The sequence below is a fragment of the Aythya ferina genome, assembly GCF_964211825.1.
Source record: "Aythya ferina genome assembly, chromosome: 20".
Lineage (NCBI taxonomy): Eukaryota > Metazoa > Chordata > Aves > Anseriformes > Anatidae > Aythya > Aythya ferina.
The window spans coordinates 8,275,092-8,290,703 of NC_140318.1; the positions used below are offsets into that span (position 1 = coordinate 8,275,092).

Consider the following 15,612-nt stretch of genomic DNA (forward strand, 5'->3'; position numbering starts at 1 on the left):
GTAAAAAAAATAATAATAGAACAACAACAAAACCCTTGCTGTCACAAATTCTCCAAGGGGAGGGGGAGGAGGAGAGAGGTGGGAGGCGGGGAGGGGAGGACACAACCAGCCAAAAAAAGTATCCAAAGGAATGTTCTTCTCCCTCCCAGGTTTACAGCAATGCCTTTCCATCCAGAGTCATCTGTTTTGTTTTCCTTCTCCCTCAGCCTGAAAGTGCTGCAGCATTATCATGTAATGTTGCTTAATGTGACCAAAGGCTTCAGCAAGTCGCCCCACGGACCGCAAGCATAGCCCAAATTCCAAGGCAGCACTGCCTGTGGCGTCTCATTAAAGCGTAGGACTCGCAGCCCTCTGCGTGTCCCATGAACCGTTGTTTGGGGTTTTGTTTTTCCCTTTTTTCTTCCTTTCCTCCCCCTATTTTTTTCAACAGCATGCCGCCACCCCAAGTGTCGGGCAGGGATTTTGTAACCGCACCGGCAGGCGTATCTGGGAGGTATGCGTGGAATCCTTCAAGTGCTTGGTCAGTCCTTTGTGGTTTCCTTTGAGCAGCTGCCCACCCTGCCAGCTCCCACCACCCCTTCCCAAGCCCCCTGACATGCAACCGGTTGCGCCATCCTTGCAGGAGTTTCACATGACAGTTGTCTCCTCAGGGCGTTGGTCAGACAGCAAAGCTGAGGCAGTGCCGGCTTTTTTTTTCTGTTCTTCGTCCCAACACGTTTCCTGATGCTGGTGAAGGAGATATTATTCCATCATTATTTTATAGTACTTGATGAATTATTTTCTCACCATCTCTGGGACTGAGTATTGTTGTTATTCCCATTTGGAGAAGGTATAGATGATGCACACAGCCCTGAAGGGTTGCTCAAGGACCAATAGTTTCCTGGGCTTTCCAGCCTAGTTGGTGCCCACAGCCAGGGCAATGAGCTCCTAGCCCGTGGGTGCCAGCACCCAGTTACCACCACGTACCAATGTCCATGTGGCGCTGATGGGTTGTGCTGGCTGCAATTGTGTCCAGTCTAATTGAAACGACTTGGCTGGAAACGTGGATCTGGGATGGTGTCTCGCACTCCCCCTTCCTGAATTTCAGTCTCCATCCATATTTCAGTTGCACTTTACCATGTATACTGTAGAATAGTCTAGATATGAGTCTGGTTGTTTCAACGATAAATTGGCTGTATCTGTAGGCCTGGACATGTTATCTCATTAACTTCATCTGCTGACCTGCAGAGTCATGCATTCATTTACGTTGGAAAATACCTTCAAGACCACCAAGTCCTGTCAATAAACCATGTCCCTTGCATGTCCAAAACCACGCAGTAGGCAGTAGAGCTGCACAGGTTTCCTCTGTGGAAATCCTTCTCACTCGTCTTCATCAACCCTGTCTGGGTGTGAGGAATCACCATCAGGAGATACCTCGACCTTCCTGCTGACTGAAGGAAGAACCTAGCCAGATGCCTACCTTGGAGAGGCTGAAGGGACATAAAGCCAGCTGAAGGGATTTGCCTGGCAGCCGATGTGTGCCCAGCTTTCTGCTCACACACCATGCCAACATGGGTTACCTGCCCAGCCAGCAGCAGCGCGTGGTGCCTGTTGCCATTTGTGATTCAATAAATTAATAGAAGAGAAACCCCAGAGCACTGAAACGAGCAGGGCAGCAGGCCTCCTTACCCAGAATAGGTAATAATGAGCCAAGAAGCTTCTATATAGCTTTGTTGCTGGGTTGTATTGTTTCCTTCTATCTGTTTTTCCATTATAAGCTGCCCCACAGAAATCTCTGGAGCCCCCCAGCATGTTTCAGCAGGAGGTGAGTGAAGTCCTTTCGTTCAGGCACTTCTCCAAGCAGCAAGGTGGCTGTGGTGGTCTAGCAGTGCCCCCTTCGAGTGCCAGCATCATCTGCAGCCCCTGCGTGGCCCTCTGCCCTCGCTGTGCCTTGACTGAAGTCATGATTAATGCATTGGTTGCCTCTCCCGAGCATCTGGGGAGCAGTCAGCAATGTTTTTTCATCCCTGAGCAAGGAGCAGAGGAGCCTTTTGGCTGGGACACGCTCACTTGCCCTTTGGGAGGGATGTGACCATGGCATGATCCGGTGCTAGAGCTGTGAGGGGCTGGGGCATCTCAGGGAAACCAGGAGAAGCCGAGCTGCCTCTCTGTGAGAGCAGGCTGGGCAGTGACAGGGCCTTGTCACGTCGCCAGTTTGAATATGATTTCTGCTGGGTGACAAAGCCATGTCCTTAATGCACTGGCTGGCCTGCCAGATGCCCAGTCCTTGCGCTGAACAACAGGGTCACTGGGGCTTTGTGACCGAATTTGTAAGTTGGTTTGTTTTTTTGTCCTTTTTTTTTTTTTCTTAACATAAGGAAGACTATATTTTTCCCGAGCTGCCTTCTTGGAATTGCCTGGACTTGTTTTATCCAAAACTTTCCAAAAAAAATTCAGCCTGAGGCAGATACCCAGTGTGGAAAATTTCAGCCCAAACGCTTCCAGTTTAGCGGCGTTGCAGGAGCCGATCATACGGGCCGTCAATGGAGAGCGCCGGGCCGGGCCGGCGTGGGCTTCAGGGCCCACACAGCTGAGCTCAGGGTGCTCAGGGGCTGACCACGGGCACAGGAGAGGATCTGCCCTCCTTCAGAGGGATAGAAATGTCTGTGCTGTGTGATGGGAGCCCGTGAGCTAACCATGAAGGCACTGCTTGTGGCGGGACCTGCCCCGGCACCTCGAGGTGCTGCAGGGAGGTGAGCAAGGCCGCACCTCGCCATCACCAGTCTGTGTGTGGCCGGGGTGGTCAGCATGATGGATGGGTGGCTTGAACAAGGAGAGAAATCCTCTCTGATCCCTCTTAGAAAACTCAGGTTGACGCCAGATGCTAGCTAATGGCATTAACCCTTTGGAGCTCACATCTGAGATGCAAGTCCTGGTTGTACCCATACAGGTGCTGTGCTGGAGAGAGGCTTCTAGCGTCAGCACCAGTTCACTCAGTGGAGAGCAGTTGCTTCTTGTTCCCCTCATGCCATCAGCATAAAACAGAGCCATGTTTTTGGTAATGGCTGGAGGCCGAGGAGGCAGCAGAGCATGGCAGGCACTGTGGGGACAAGTGCTGTGGAGCCCTGCTTCTAGAAACCGTGTAAAACTCCACCTCTCTGAGCCCTGAGACTCCTCTCACTCCATTGGTATTGCTGGGAGGAGTTTGTGAGCCTGGGGCTGTCACTCCTGCACAGTGTCCTGTGTCACCTCCCTGGTGGCCACAAGGCGTGCTGTCAGCCACCCGCGTGGGGACGGCCACACATGCTCATGCAGGATAATGTGCTACCGACAGACAACCTGAGTGCTGACTTCTCCTAATTAATCTTTCTTTCCCACCTCTCTTCATCTGTATTTTCTTCCCCAAAGTGTGGCAGAAAACATCAGAGGCTGTCAAATGTGTTCCACACGCAGGGTGACATCAGCTCGGTTCCTTTGGGATGGTGCGTTACAGTCCTGCTATGTTGTTAGGCCCAGTTTACATTAAAAGTGGCTTTTGGAAATAAGTAAGTAATAACTTGCTAAATCGGGGCCTGAACTGCTCAGTTTAACAAATTATGACTTTGTTTTTATTTATTATTACATGTATTATTTTAAGAATATGTTTAAAGGGAAGCCTAGTTTAATGAAAAATGGCCAGGTTCGATCAGGCAGCACGCTAATTCCAGCTGGGTGTCACCACCATCTTCATCGTCATGGTTTAGTCATGTCCTTCTTTACATGCTAATTAGGCTGATGTGTCAGTAAGTGTTATAAGTGCAAACTTGGGCAGTGTTTGTTTTTTTGCTTTTTCAGTGTTGCTTTTGCAACATTTGTTTAGTTTTCATTCAATGCATAAAATATGAAGGGAACAAAAAACTCATGCGCATTGTATCATGTAATTAGACAAGTAAGCAGATGTTAATTAATATATGAATATCGTTTTTATTTCCAATCGTCTGGCTGTGGTTTGAGCAAACCTATGTCCCCCAGCTGTTGCTACACGAGACACAGTCAGAGCAAAAACAGAGCTCGAATTCAGCTGCTCTATTCCCAGAGCACAGACTATTACCCGAGCTGAAAGAGGAGACGCTTTTAGGATGTGCTGTCCCCAGACGTGACACAGCAGTGTGGCATTCTCCTTCTATCCAGTGGAGGGCAACAGGGGACACGATTACAGCCACACACCTCCTGACCAGTCTGGGGAACCAGCAGGGCTGGGGCTTTGGAGCCCCGTGGAAATGCATCCAAGGCTTTCCTCTTGGACTCCGCTGTCAGATGAGGTTTCTGCTAGCAGACATGGATCAGTTGTACACCAGCTCTGTGGCAGTCTTGGAGGAGAAACCGGAGGTTTTCAGACCTCACCTGGATAAAGCCCTGAGCAACCTGTGCTGGCTTTGAAGTTGGCCCTGCTTTGTAGAGGAGCTGGGGCTGGGGGCTCTGTGAGCCTCTCTCTGCAGTGCAGGTCCTGGGCCACCACAGTCAGTGTTTTGCTACCAAATGATTTTATTCTTTATTTCATCTGGAAGATGCTTGCTAAATGGATCCAAAACTTTCCTTTTTCCCAGCTCTCAGCCAGAGATAACATGTGGTTGTGTTGTGATCAGCCACTGCATCCAAGTGTTTCTCCTCCTTTGCTTCTATGTGAAGAGCTTCCTGGTAACAAAAGAACGGTCCTAACATCCATCTTCAAGCTAATTTGCATTTTTAAATATTAACATTCATTCCACTTGTATTATTGTTGTTCTCAAGATCTTTCAATTTCTCTCGGCTGATACTCTGATCTCTTGTGCACCAATAATGTGTTCCACTTCATCGGTGCTAAAACCACTGTTGTATTTCCAGTGAGAAATAAGATTGATTACAAGCCTGATCATTGAGGAACTTCTGCTCATTATAACTCAGTTCCCATCACTCTCGTTCCAGCAGAGCCTGTTTTCATTTGCCCACTACTCAGTTCCTTACCTGCTGCATAATTCTTCTGTTAATTCCCATCTTTCCAAGCTTACCTAATAACTACCCATGTCATGTCATGGCTAGTGCCTCTTGATACCCAGATAAATTAGATCATGCCACACTTCTTGTGTCTGGGGAATGAACTGTCTCACTGAAGAAATACATAAGGTTTGTCTCACACAATTTACTAAACCTGGCTTTGCAGTTTATTCTGCTTGTCTCTGTGTCATTAATGATTCCTTCCTGAGAAAGAAAAAAAAAATTATCTATAATGAGATCATTTTCTCTCTCGAAGCTACACCTGTGCCTTGAGTATCAGCATGGAAGGCTGAGCTCTTCAACCTCTTTGCCCTACCACGTGGTCTGGAGATGCATTGACTTTCTCAGGGCATCCTGTCTTCTGCTAAGTCAACACAAAAGCCCATGACTTTCTCTAAATTGCTTGTGAACTCCCTGACACTCTCTCTTTTTCTCTGTTTTTCCTTCTTCCTCCCCCTCCCTGCCAGAAGCTGGCATGAGGAGAATAACAGTGCAATCTCCCACATTGCTGTGGTCTGAGCAGGTTTCTCCTCACATTATGTCTAAATAAATATTAATAAGAAAAATGGAATAAGAGCTCATTGACAAATTCAGCAAATATTTGCCTCTGCCATCCCTTTCCAGCCACCTGGCTCCTGGAGGAAAGTTTTGCCCTTTCTCAGACCAGAGCTTTCAGGAAATAAACATTTGTTTTATTTTCTCAGAGGAGGAAAATGAAAATGGCATTATGGGGCCTGAAGCCCACATCTCCTATTTTGTGTGGCTGGAAGCAACTTCAAGCCACTAGCTTGAACAATGGCTTTTGTCTTCGCCTTCAAGTGACAAGCTGTCACAGAACCAGCCAGGATGGGCTTGAGTTATGGTGAGGATTTCACCTTGAGTACCCGGAGTGTTTTTCTGCGCCCTTGGAAGGACCATCTAGCCAAAAAAGCTCCCAGAATAGTCCAAGTCTTTCGGCCAATCTCTGCACTTGAAAAAAAATGAAGCCTTGGTTCTGACAGCCAGAAAGACTAAGGAGAAACAACAGCAGGGATGGCAGCAGCGTTAGCTCACCTGGGTGCAGCCAGCCACAGCCATCCCCGCTAGCAGAGCCCCAGAGCGTGGTCGCTGGAGGCAAACCGGGACGTGAGCCTTGTGCGAGGCTGCTCGAGGACATAGAGGGTGCAGGGCACCCTGACTTAAAGGTGTGACTTCAAGGGTCAGCTCTGCTTGGCTTGCTGGGTTTTGGTGTACTGACAGCAGAGGCTGTGCTGGAAGGTGAGAATAGAAAGTCGAGGAGGCCAAGACAGGCAGTTGTGTTGTTGGAGCACAGCTTCCCAGCTGGTCCCAGCCTTTTGGTCACGGTTGCATTTGTTCCTGGTTTTTCTTTGGTTTCTGAATAGAAGAGGGGCTGGGGTAAACAAGCAGGGACAAGGAGTAATGAGGTGGTGGCAGGTATGACGGTGAGTCAGGAAATGACAGTGAGTTAATTGTCACTGATTTCTCTGCTGGTTAATTGGATGCCCTCTGGGAGAGGAGAGCCCATCAAGGGAACCCATGGGGCTCGGGACAGCAGATCCTGTGAATCAAACAGATGCTCTGAAAAGGTTTTTCTGGAGAACCACAAAATCCAGTGTCAGGGATGTTTTCTGGGTGTCGTTGGTGCCTTCTTGTGTTCATGCTGAGTAAAGCTGAAGGACACCAAGCATGATTTTGAGCCAGATTGCCAGCTGGCACAAATTGCTTCATTCAAATTGCCTTATCAGCAGAGCTGCTGTTTATCAGGGACCTTGGCTGTGCCACTGACACCTTTCTCTCTGGGTCTGTCTGGATTTCTCTCTCCTTTGAGGAAATGGTCTCTTGGTGTGGTCTTGCAGAAGTACAGCAGAAATGGCATTTCAAGCACATGTGGTTATTCTCTGTGACAGAAGCATTGGGCTGTACAAGATGCTCAGTTTAGTTTAATAGCAAGCTGCTGGGAGAAACGTGCAGAAAAACCCAAAACACAAAAGCTCAAGAGGAGCCACCTTCTTCACAGCAGTGGTAGAGGCAGTTCTTCAGTCAACAGTAGTAAAGATCCCCTGCCTTCAGCTTACAGCCAAGTTACAGAGCCATTGGCAGGCAGCTCTGAATGTTTAAAAGCTCCCCATGTGCAGAGGTTGGGAATGCTGATGCTGAGTTTCCTGGTCTGACGTGCACAGCTACTCACCCTGGGGGATGCTTGGGAGCACCGGAGCTGCGCCGGCTCCCATCAGACATGGTAAGCGAGACCTCCCTGTGGGCTGCTGGGGTTCGCTGTCATCCCACAAGCTCTTTGTGCAAGGTGGTGTGTTTTTCCTGGGTGGAATTAGCTAAGAAGTACAGGTCAAAGGGCCCCCATCTCGCCTGCCTACACTGGGTTAAAAGGCTGAAGAACCTGAGAGACCCAGAGTGCAGCCTGGGTCTAGCCAGGGAAATCGTTCAGCTCTGCCTCTGGGGAGATGAAGGCACGAGATGGTGGCTGGTCCTGCAGTGGGAGGCTGAGGTTCAGGAAGCCCCGTGGTGTTAACACATCCACAGCACATTTTGGCCAGCCTCGGTGGTCCCGTGCAAAGGTGGAGGATGCTCTGCACCGCCTCCAGCTGCAGGCCAGCCATGGGGCTTCGCTCCAGGTGCTCGCTGAGCAGAAAATGGACAAAAATCCTTCCTGGGATGCCACGTGGTGGCGTGCCTTAGCCCTCCAAGGACGGAGCAGTGGATCCCGCTGCTCTGTTAAAGAGACTGACTAATTATTTATTACAAAGGAGGTTGCAGGAATCTGGAGCGGAAACTGCTCCCCAGGCCAGCTAACTCACACCTAAGCATGCCAGGCTCCTTTCATAGCAAAGCACATGTCGGAGCAATCAGACCTGCTGCTGGGAGGCTCACGGGAGTGGGACCAAGGCTGTTTTATACATGTGTGTGAGCGTGTATATATATACATGTATAAAAAGTGTGTGTGTGTGTATATTTTACTATGTTAAGCTATAAACTGTATGGGTTAGGTATGAATTAGAACCTTATAAAATGTGTTTACTCATTCTGTGTAACTCAAAGCGGGGATTAAACAGTAGGAAAAACTGACCGGGAGAATTTTCCAAGCTGAAAAAGTTTTACAGCTCTCATTGTGAACTTGAGAGGGAGGATTTTTTTTTTATTTAGTTTTTTTTTTTCAGAGCAAGTTTTTTGTCATTGAATTTTTATGGTTACCAGATAAAAGGAGGGGGTACAGCTGAGGAGGAAGGATGGACGGAGGAATAGCAGGAGAAAGTTCTGGCAGGCAGAGTTGTCCTTAGGCGTCTGAGCCTCATCCTCCTCTCCATCTCTTGTGACAGACAATGTGCTTTCTGTGCCAGTGGCATCCAGAAGGGCCTCCCCATGGCATGCCGTGCTCCTAAGCAGGCCCTGCTTTTCTCATCTCCTTGAAGGCATCTTTTATGGGGAAAACAGAATCCCAAAATGCTGCTGCAGTTCGAGGGAATGGGTGCAGGAAAGGCCAGCAGAAGCAGAGGCAGAAGGGAGGTGAGGCTCCACTGAGCATCTCAGGCAGGGGAAGATGAGAGGGAGGAGCAGGGAATGGGGATGGATTGAAGCCTTGCAGATGTTTTGTCACCCTCCTCTTAAGGAAAAGCTGGACAAAGCACCAGAGTAATAATTTTGCCATTATCAAGTGAATCATCCTGAGTCAGTTCCAGCTGAGCGCTGTTTGATGAAGAGCAAGGTGCATGCAACCCGGAACTGTTTCATTTCTTATTTCCTCCCCTCCTTGGACACAGCTTTCTTTCCCCACCCTTTGTTTGGTCTCTTCTACCTTCTAGATCTTGCCTCGGTGAATCATCTCCGCCTTCAGGACTGGTGGCCCCTGCGCAGGGAGCAGAGCCTGACTCACTGCTCTCCTCTACTTGTTATTTCCACAGCCTTAGGAGGGTTGGGCTTTGGTCGTTGGGCTTTGGGTGTTGTGGTGTGTTTTGGGTTTTGTTTTTTTGTGGTTCTTTTTTTTTTTTTCCACTTCACTTTATGAACATTTTCCAGGAGATCAGGGGAAGGGAGGGGGGAAGAGAGACAGAGAGGGTTCGTTGTTTGGGTAATTTTCCCTACTGCTAAATGTCAGCATCCTATGCCTGATGGTCAGGATAGGGAGTAGTGGGGCTTCTATTTCAGGCTGTGCAAGGGATGGGAGAGACTCACCTTATCTTCCTAACATGGCCCAAGCGATGTTTGGGTTCTATTTAGGGTTTTGAAGAAAAGAGGGAAGTGATAACCTCCCCGTACGAACTCCGGGTTGGCTACCTGGCACTGGCTTCCCTCATCAGCACAGATCCTGCAACAGCCCTGGAATCCATTTACCACTTGGCTTAATCCTGCTCTGCTTATTCAGGGAATCTGTCTTTTGTCGTCTGAGTTGAAAGACGTTGCGCAGTTGCTGGCGATGACGTGTCTCCAGCTAACCATCCTAGAGCAATTTGAGATCTGGGGGTGGGGAGCGTGCCCAGGTTCCTGCCTTTGCCAAGGGCACGGGGCACTCAAACAGCTTCTCCCACCACGGCAGGCCATCGGTGAGATGGGTCCCCATGGACATCGCCTGTCAGAGCTGTCCTGGCTAAAAGCAGCTCCCCGCTCCTGTGGATGCCAAGATTGATTTGTCTTGGTTTCTAGGAATTGGGACTTAAAATTCAGAGCAGAAGTCCTGCCTTCTGTGCCAGTGTCCTGCTGTGTGCTTGTGGCAGATATCCTCAGAGCCTGGGTTCTGCTTACTAATACAAAGAGGTTAATAGTCTTTCAGAGATGAAAGCCAGATATTAGAGGTTAGAGATCTGGACTGGGGGCCTGGGCTCCTGCCCCAAATCTGCCTTTTGCCTGCTGTAATGAAAAAGTAATTTCCTTTCTTTGCGTTCTGGCTCCTTTGACTGCTGCTTCTCTCTGCAGCTTTCTGCAGTGCAGGTGCATGTGGTAACAGAGCTCATAGCTTGGCCAAGGAATGTAAATGCTGCCACATTGTCAGAAGTATTCATGGCCTTTGTGAAGGGCATTGAGGTCTCTGAGTGTCAAGAGCCTTGTTGACATATGTTTTGTCCTCAAGAAAACAAAATCAACTCAATTTAAGAAATAAGAGTTTATATGTTGTCCTTGTGAGCAGTGGGAGCGTGCAGCGATGCAGTAGATCCTGTCCTTGTGGTTGTAATGGAAAAGATGGAGTAATTGCTGGTACAGTGATAGTGCTGCTGAAGTAGACACCTCATGGTCAAGAGGTTCCCAGCTCGTTCTCCTCTTCATTGACTTGTCTTCTCTTGAATCAAAACTGTGAAGCAAAATGTGATATTTATTATGATGAAATCAGCAAGTGACTGGTTTATTCTCTGTGTTAAGGCAGTCGTGTACACGAGTCACCCAGGTATTCTTTGTTCAAGAACTGATGTCAGCTCTTGCATACGTTAGTCCTGACCAAGTGGGTGTTTTCCAGAGCTTGGTCAGATAATTGCTTCTTTCCTGAGTTTTATCATGATAATGTTTGGCTTCTCCTGTGATACTTGCTTGGATAAATGGAAAGTTCTGAAAAGAAGCACGGGGAAATGGCATGCCTTCTAGCCTGAATGTGAGGTAACTGAGCATATCTACAAAAATATTTAGAACTCACTGTGTTTTCACAGGGTTTAACCTCGGTACTGCAAACATGTCCATTAATTTATCTGGCACACGAGTGTAATGGGACAACTTGCATGAATAAAGCTAAACATGTGTAAATGTTTGCAAGATATGGGTCCATAATTCCTTGGAAATCATAGCAAACCAACTCTATTTTCATGTGCAGTGGTATTCTCCTATCCATCTTAGACAAGTGATCTGAAATATCTGTAATAATCATTATAGCATAGTTGTTCCAAATAGCTCACAGCCAGGATGCAGAAACTCAGCTAGTGTAAACTGTTATTGTTCCATTGACTTCAAGGGATCTACGGGAGATTTTATGAACTGAGGATCTGCCCCCACATTCTCAAATATTCAAAAGTGAGTATTAGGGCCAAGTAAGAGGTCTGCTTCCATGCAGGTCTGTCCATCAGGACCAATTTCTGTAAGTGTTCGTTGGCTCACAGGCTGCAAATCTGGCTGCAGTTGTGCGTGCTGAACCCTTCTGAATGTACTGGTCCAGAGTCTTAGCACTAATTCTCTGTGAACATCAGCATCTGTGCATATTGCCTCTGTTTAGAATAAATAGGACCAAACAGATAATAGTTTATTTAAATTGATTGCCGCTACAGGTAGTGAACTTTGGTGTGTGGCTTGGTCTATACCCCAGCACTGAAGTGTAAGAAGGAAGGATGGGAAGGAGGAAGGATGGGAAATAGTGGCAATAAAGAAGAAATCTGCTGATCTCACAAGTCCAAAAAGTGCAAGGAGAATTGAAGCACAGACCAGCTGATGGCTTTTCAGCATAGGTTTGCAATAATATGATTTGACAAATCACCCAAGATAATCATCTTTGTAGAGGTTTATTGCACGCTGAGTTTCTTTCCAGGAAATATTCTTTGCCGCTCCTGCTGGACTGGTATTTGAATCTAGCTGAGTGTGTGTGTGCATGTGCATATATGCTTAAGACCTCTCTAAAGGCTTGATCTTCAACTGACACAAGTCAGCCAATGTGTTTCTGTAGGGTATTAAGGTTCTGGAGGTTTTGGTCATAAAGAATTGAAAATAAAGTTAATGGACTGCTCAGTAGAGCTGGAAATAAAGGACCAGACCCTGCTGCTTGGCAGGTGTCCCCTGCTTTCTTCATAGACCATAATGTACGAGGCAAGTTAGGAAGACTGTGTGGTAGGCAAGTTTGTGTGTCAGACATGGTATAGGAATATTGTTAGGGCTCACTTGGACTGGGCAGAATCATTGACCTTTATTTAGGAGGGCTCCCTGGATTGTCCTCTGATGTGCCTTGTGGCAAAAGCTGCTCCCTTTCATGGCTAGGTATTTTAATCACAGCAGCAAACGGAACCACCCAGTGTTCTGGGTTGGTGGAGTCCATCTCATTGGTGCTGTCTTTGTATCCAAAATTTGTCATATTCAGACAGTAGCTTACAGACCCTTACCTTTTTTTCCTAGGAACCACGAGACAGCAGTAGTTTTGTGCATTAAAGGAGAAAGATGGAATAGTTGCACTGGAAGGGACCTGTGGAGATCATTCAGTCCAACTGCCTGACCACCTTATGGCTAACCAAAAGTTTAAGCATATTGTTAAGGGCTCTATCCATACACCTCTTGAACACTGACAGGCATGGGGCATCAACCACCTCTCTAGCGAGCCTGTTCCAGTGTTTGGCTGCCCTCACAGTACTGAAATGTTTCCTTACATCTAGTCCAGACCTCCCCTGGTGCAGCTTTGTGCTGTTCCCGTGCATCCTGTCACTGGCAGCCAGGGAGCAGAGGCCAGGGCCTCCCTCTGCCCTTCCTCTCCTCAGGGAGTCACAGACAGAAATGAGGTCTCCTCTTCTTTTCTCCAGACTAGACAAGCCACATGTCCTCATAGGACCTGCCTTCCAGCCCTTTTACCAGCCTTGTTGCCCTCCTCTGGATGCTTTCAAGTACCTTAATATCCTTTTCATATTTTGGAGCCCAGAACTGCACCCATATTCAAGGTGAGGCTTCACCAACGCTAAATATAACAGGAGAATCACCTCTTTTGACCGTCTGGCTATGCTGTGTTGAATGAACCCAAGATTGTGGTTTGCCCTCTTGGCTGCCAGGGCACACTGCTAGCTCATGCTGAGATGTTGTGAGGCTTTGTGTCCGTCTGAGGCATATCTGAAATATTGGTTTGTGTGGTAGAAGAGTGGCTCTGGGGCTGCAGCAGGGCGGGTGGGCTTCTTGTTGAACGTAAGGCTCCATGCAGTCCCTAGATCTTTTGCAGACTGCTGACCATGGGCCTTGGGGACTCTGGACTGCTGGTCCATTGTTTAGAAAGTTCTCATTTAAAAGAAGCTAAAAATGAAAGGAAAACAAGAATAAGGGTGGGAACTAGATCTGTGGTGATAGATAGAATCTTCTCCCAGACAAGAAGTATCTGAGGACAAAGCCCTTGTCTTTGCTTTGCGTCTGCACAACTCCCAGCACAAATGGGTTCCCACTTTGCCTCAAAATCAAGTAACTGTTTCAGCATGCTGCAGAGTCCAGAACTAACTCCCAGGGAATACGTACATCCAGTTGGACTCTCCACCATGCTAATGTGAGTACGTGGCTTTGAGATTGGAACTGGCTCATGTCTGGATGGCTCTGAGCATAGCAGAGTCAGCTTGTGTCTGGCTGTGGTTGACCCTTAGCAACCCAGTGAACCCTGAGAAATACTGGAGGGCTCACAGCACAGAATGAAATGCATTAATTCTCATTCTTCTCCAACAGCATGCTGCCTTGGGGGAGATGGAGGAGGCGATGCATTTTTACATAAGTTGAAGCAGTTTTTCCAAGGTCTTAGATAGTGACTGTGAAAGAACAGTGGTAAGCAGTATCTGCAGATGTACAGGAGCAGTGAGACCTATTGATGACCCTAAAGGAAGAATACACTCATGATTAGCCTTGTGCATCATGTTTTTAGAATGTAGCAGCCCATCCTTCAGTTCCAAGTGGTTGCTCTGCATGCAGTGAGTTGTAGCCCAGGAGAGCACCAGCGAAGCCATCCAAGGGCCTGTTGTGGCACTGAAACACAACTTTTGCTCTTAGCTCAGCTAAAATGCTGCTCCTTAAATCCAGACAAATGCAGTCTTCCATCAGCAGAGGAACTGGGAAGCTCAGAGGAGAGCCTTTCATCATTCTTAATGTATCTAGTAATGCATAGATGTATGAAGCATAGACGTTCCCCCCAAATTCATAACCGAGGTAAGATGAAGTCATTCAGAGAAGTGCTACAATTTGCACCTTCGTACGAGTTAGCAAGTGACGCACAAACCGTGCCTGAAGTCTCACAGACTAATTACAGGCTCTTCCATTTCAGTCTAGACAACTTGTGCCCAGCCAGAGAGATTCCTGATGTGTCTTTGAGAGAAGTCACAACAAAGACATGACTTCAGAGGCTGCAGGCTTTTTGGGCGTGGGGGTTTAGGCACGCTCCATGTAACACGGGAGGACGGCATGCGTGGGTGCTCCCACAATGTTGGCAGAAAATGTTTAAGTAATAACTAGGCCTTTTCATTTCTTTTATAATCTGGCAAGCCATGCAGAGAAGGAGGTTTTGACATCCTTCCACCAGGATCAGTGGGGACAGTTTGCTTTTAATGATCTCTTAGGCAGAGAGACCGACCATCTGCTGTTGCAAATCGGAGCAGCTCCATTGCCTAAAGTTACGTTACGCTAATTTAAATCAGCCCAGCATCTCCAAGACAAAGCACCTATCGCTGCCTTCCCCCACCAAGGGCCAGACCCAGAGCACATCCAAGCCAGGTAGGGCCTTGTTGTGAAGGAGCAGCCCCTGCAGCCCTGCTCCCCATCCACAGGCCCAAAAGCTGGTCCAGGCCTTCTGCTCACAGCCCTCCTTTGAGCCTCCCTCTTGAGAGGCAGAGCCCCGGAGGAAGAAGCGTGTGCGATGAGGACCCCCAAAACGTGACAAATTTGGAGGGCTCAGCATGCCATTTGTTTCCTCATTTCAGGAAACAAAACCTGGCAAGAGCAAAGTGGAGTAGGGCCTCTTTTTCCATCTGCTTTGCTGGCATTGCTCCGGAGGTCACTGCCGGGGACGGAAGTCCTCACTGGGCCCCATCTGCCTTCCCTGGGCTTCCTCGTTCATGCCCACTTGGGCCTCTGACATTCTACTCTGTTTTTCTTTCCTTGAAAATGGATAGGGAATTGGGAGCCGCTGTGCAGGAACGCGCCTGTTCCCCATTACAGCTCCACCGGGGCTGTAACACGATCGTGCCTGCTCCATACCCACACAGATATTTATTTATCCATACAGGCTTTCTCCTTGTTTTCATTAAGTTAGGCAGAAAAGGTTAATCTTTCTTCTGCTAAAGCTTCAAAACCAACCAAGCTAAATAAAATATGATTTCTTTCATTTCTTTTCTAAAGGACACTCTCTTTTTCTTTTTTTTTTTTTCTTAAGTACCAGAATGAGGTCACAGTCAGAGATGCCACAAGAGTAAATTGAAAACAGGTTGAAAAAAAGCAAAAGGGAGAAAGACAGAGAGAGAAAACCACAATCAGAGGAAAGTGACTGGTAACGTTGCAGGGTTGGTTTAATCCAGTCTAGTAAAGAAGCTGTCAAGGAGACATTGGTGCCTTTCCACTTTCGCCTTCATGCTCTTTCTAGGAATCTCCAAAGGAAATTGCAGCAGAGGTCTCCTCTCTTCTTCTCTTCCCCTTTGATTTGCAGCACCTGGGTTTCATTCAGGCTGCTCTCCATGTAGGGATGCAGCCTGAAGGTGTGGGAACGCCTCTGAAGGTCCCAGAGCTTCCTTTTGGTCCTCTAACCTTACCAAGTCTCTTGGCCTCGCTCTCTTGTTTAGTCTGGCTGAGCTCGATGCCGTAACTCCGTTGTCTTCGGTGGGATAGTTGGTAAGTGATTCATCCTGCGTGCTGTCCGTGACTGCTGGGCGCTGGCACGGATTGCAGTGGAAGGACCGAGGCAGGCTGAGACTGCGGGATGCT

At 47.9% G+C, this 15,612-nt stretch overlaps 1 protein-coding gene across 3 annotated transcripts in view; it reads left to right on the top strand.

Moving 5' to 3' along the window:
* Window positions 1-15,612, top strand: part of ASTN2 (astrotactin 2) — a 315,865-nt gene that overhangs the window by 263,111 nt on the left and 37,142 nt on the right. The window lies entirely within an intron of this gene.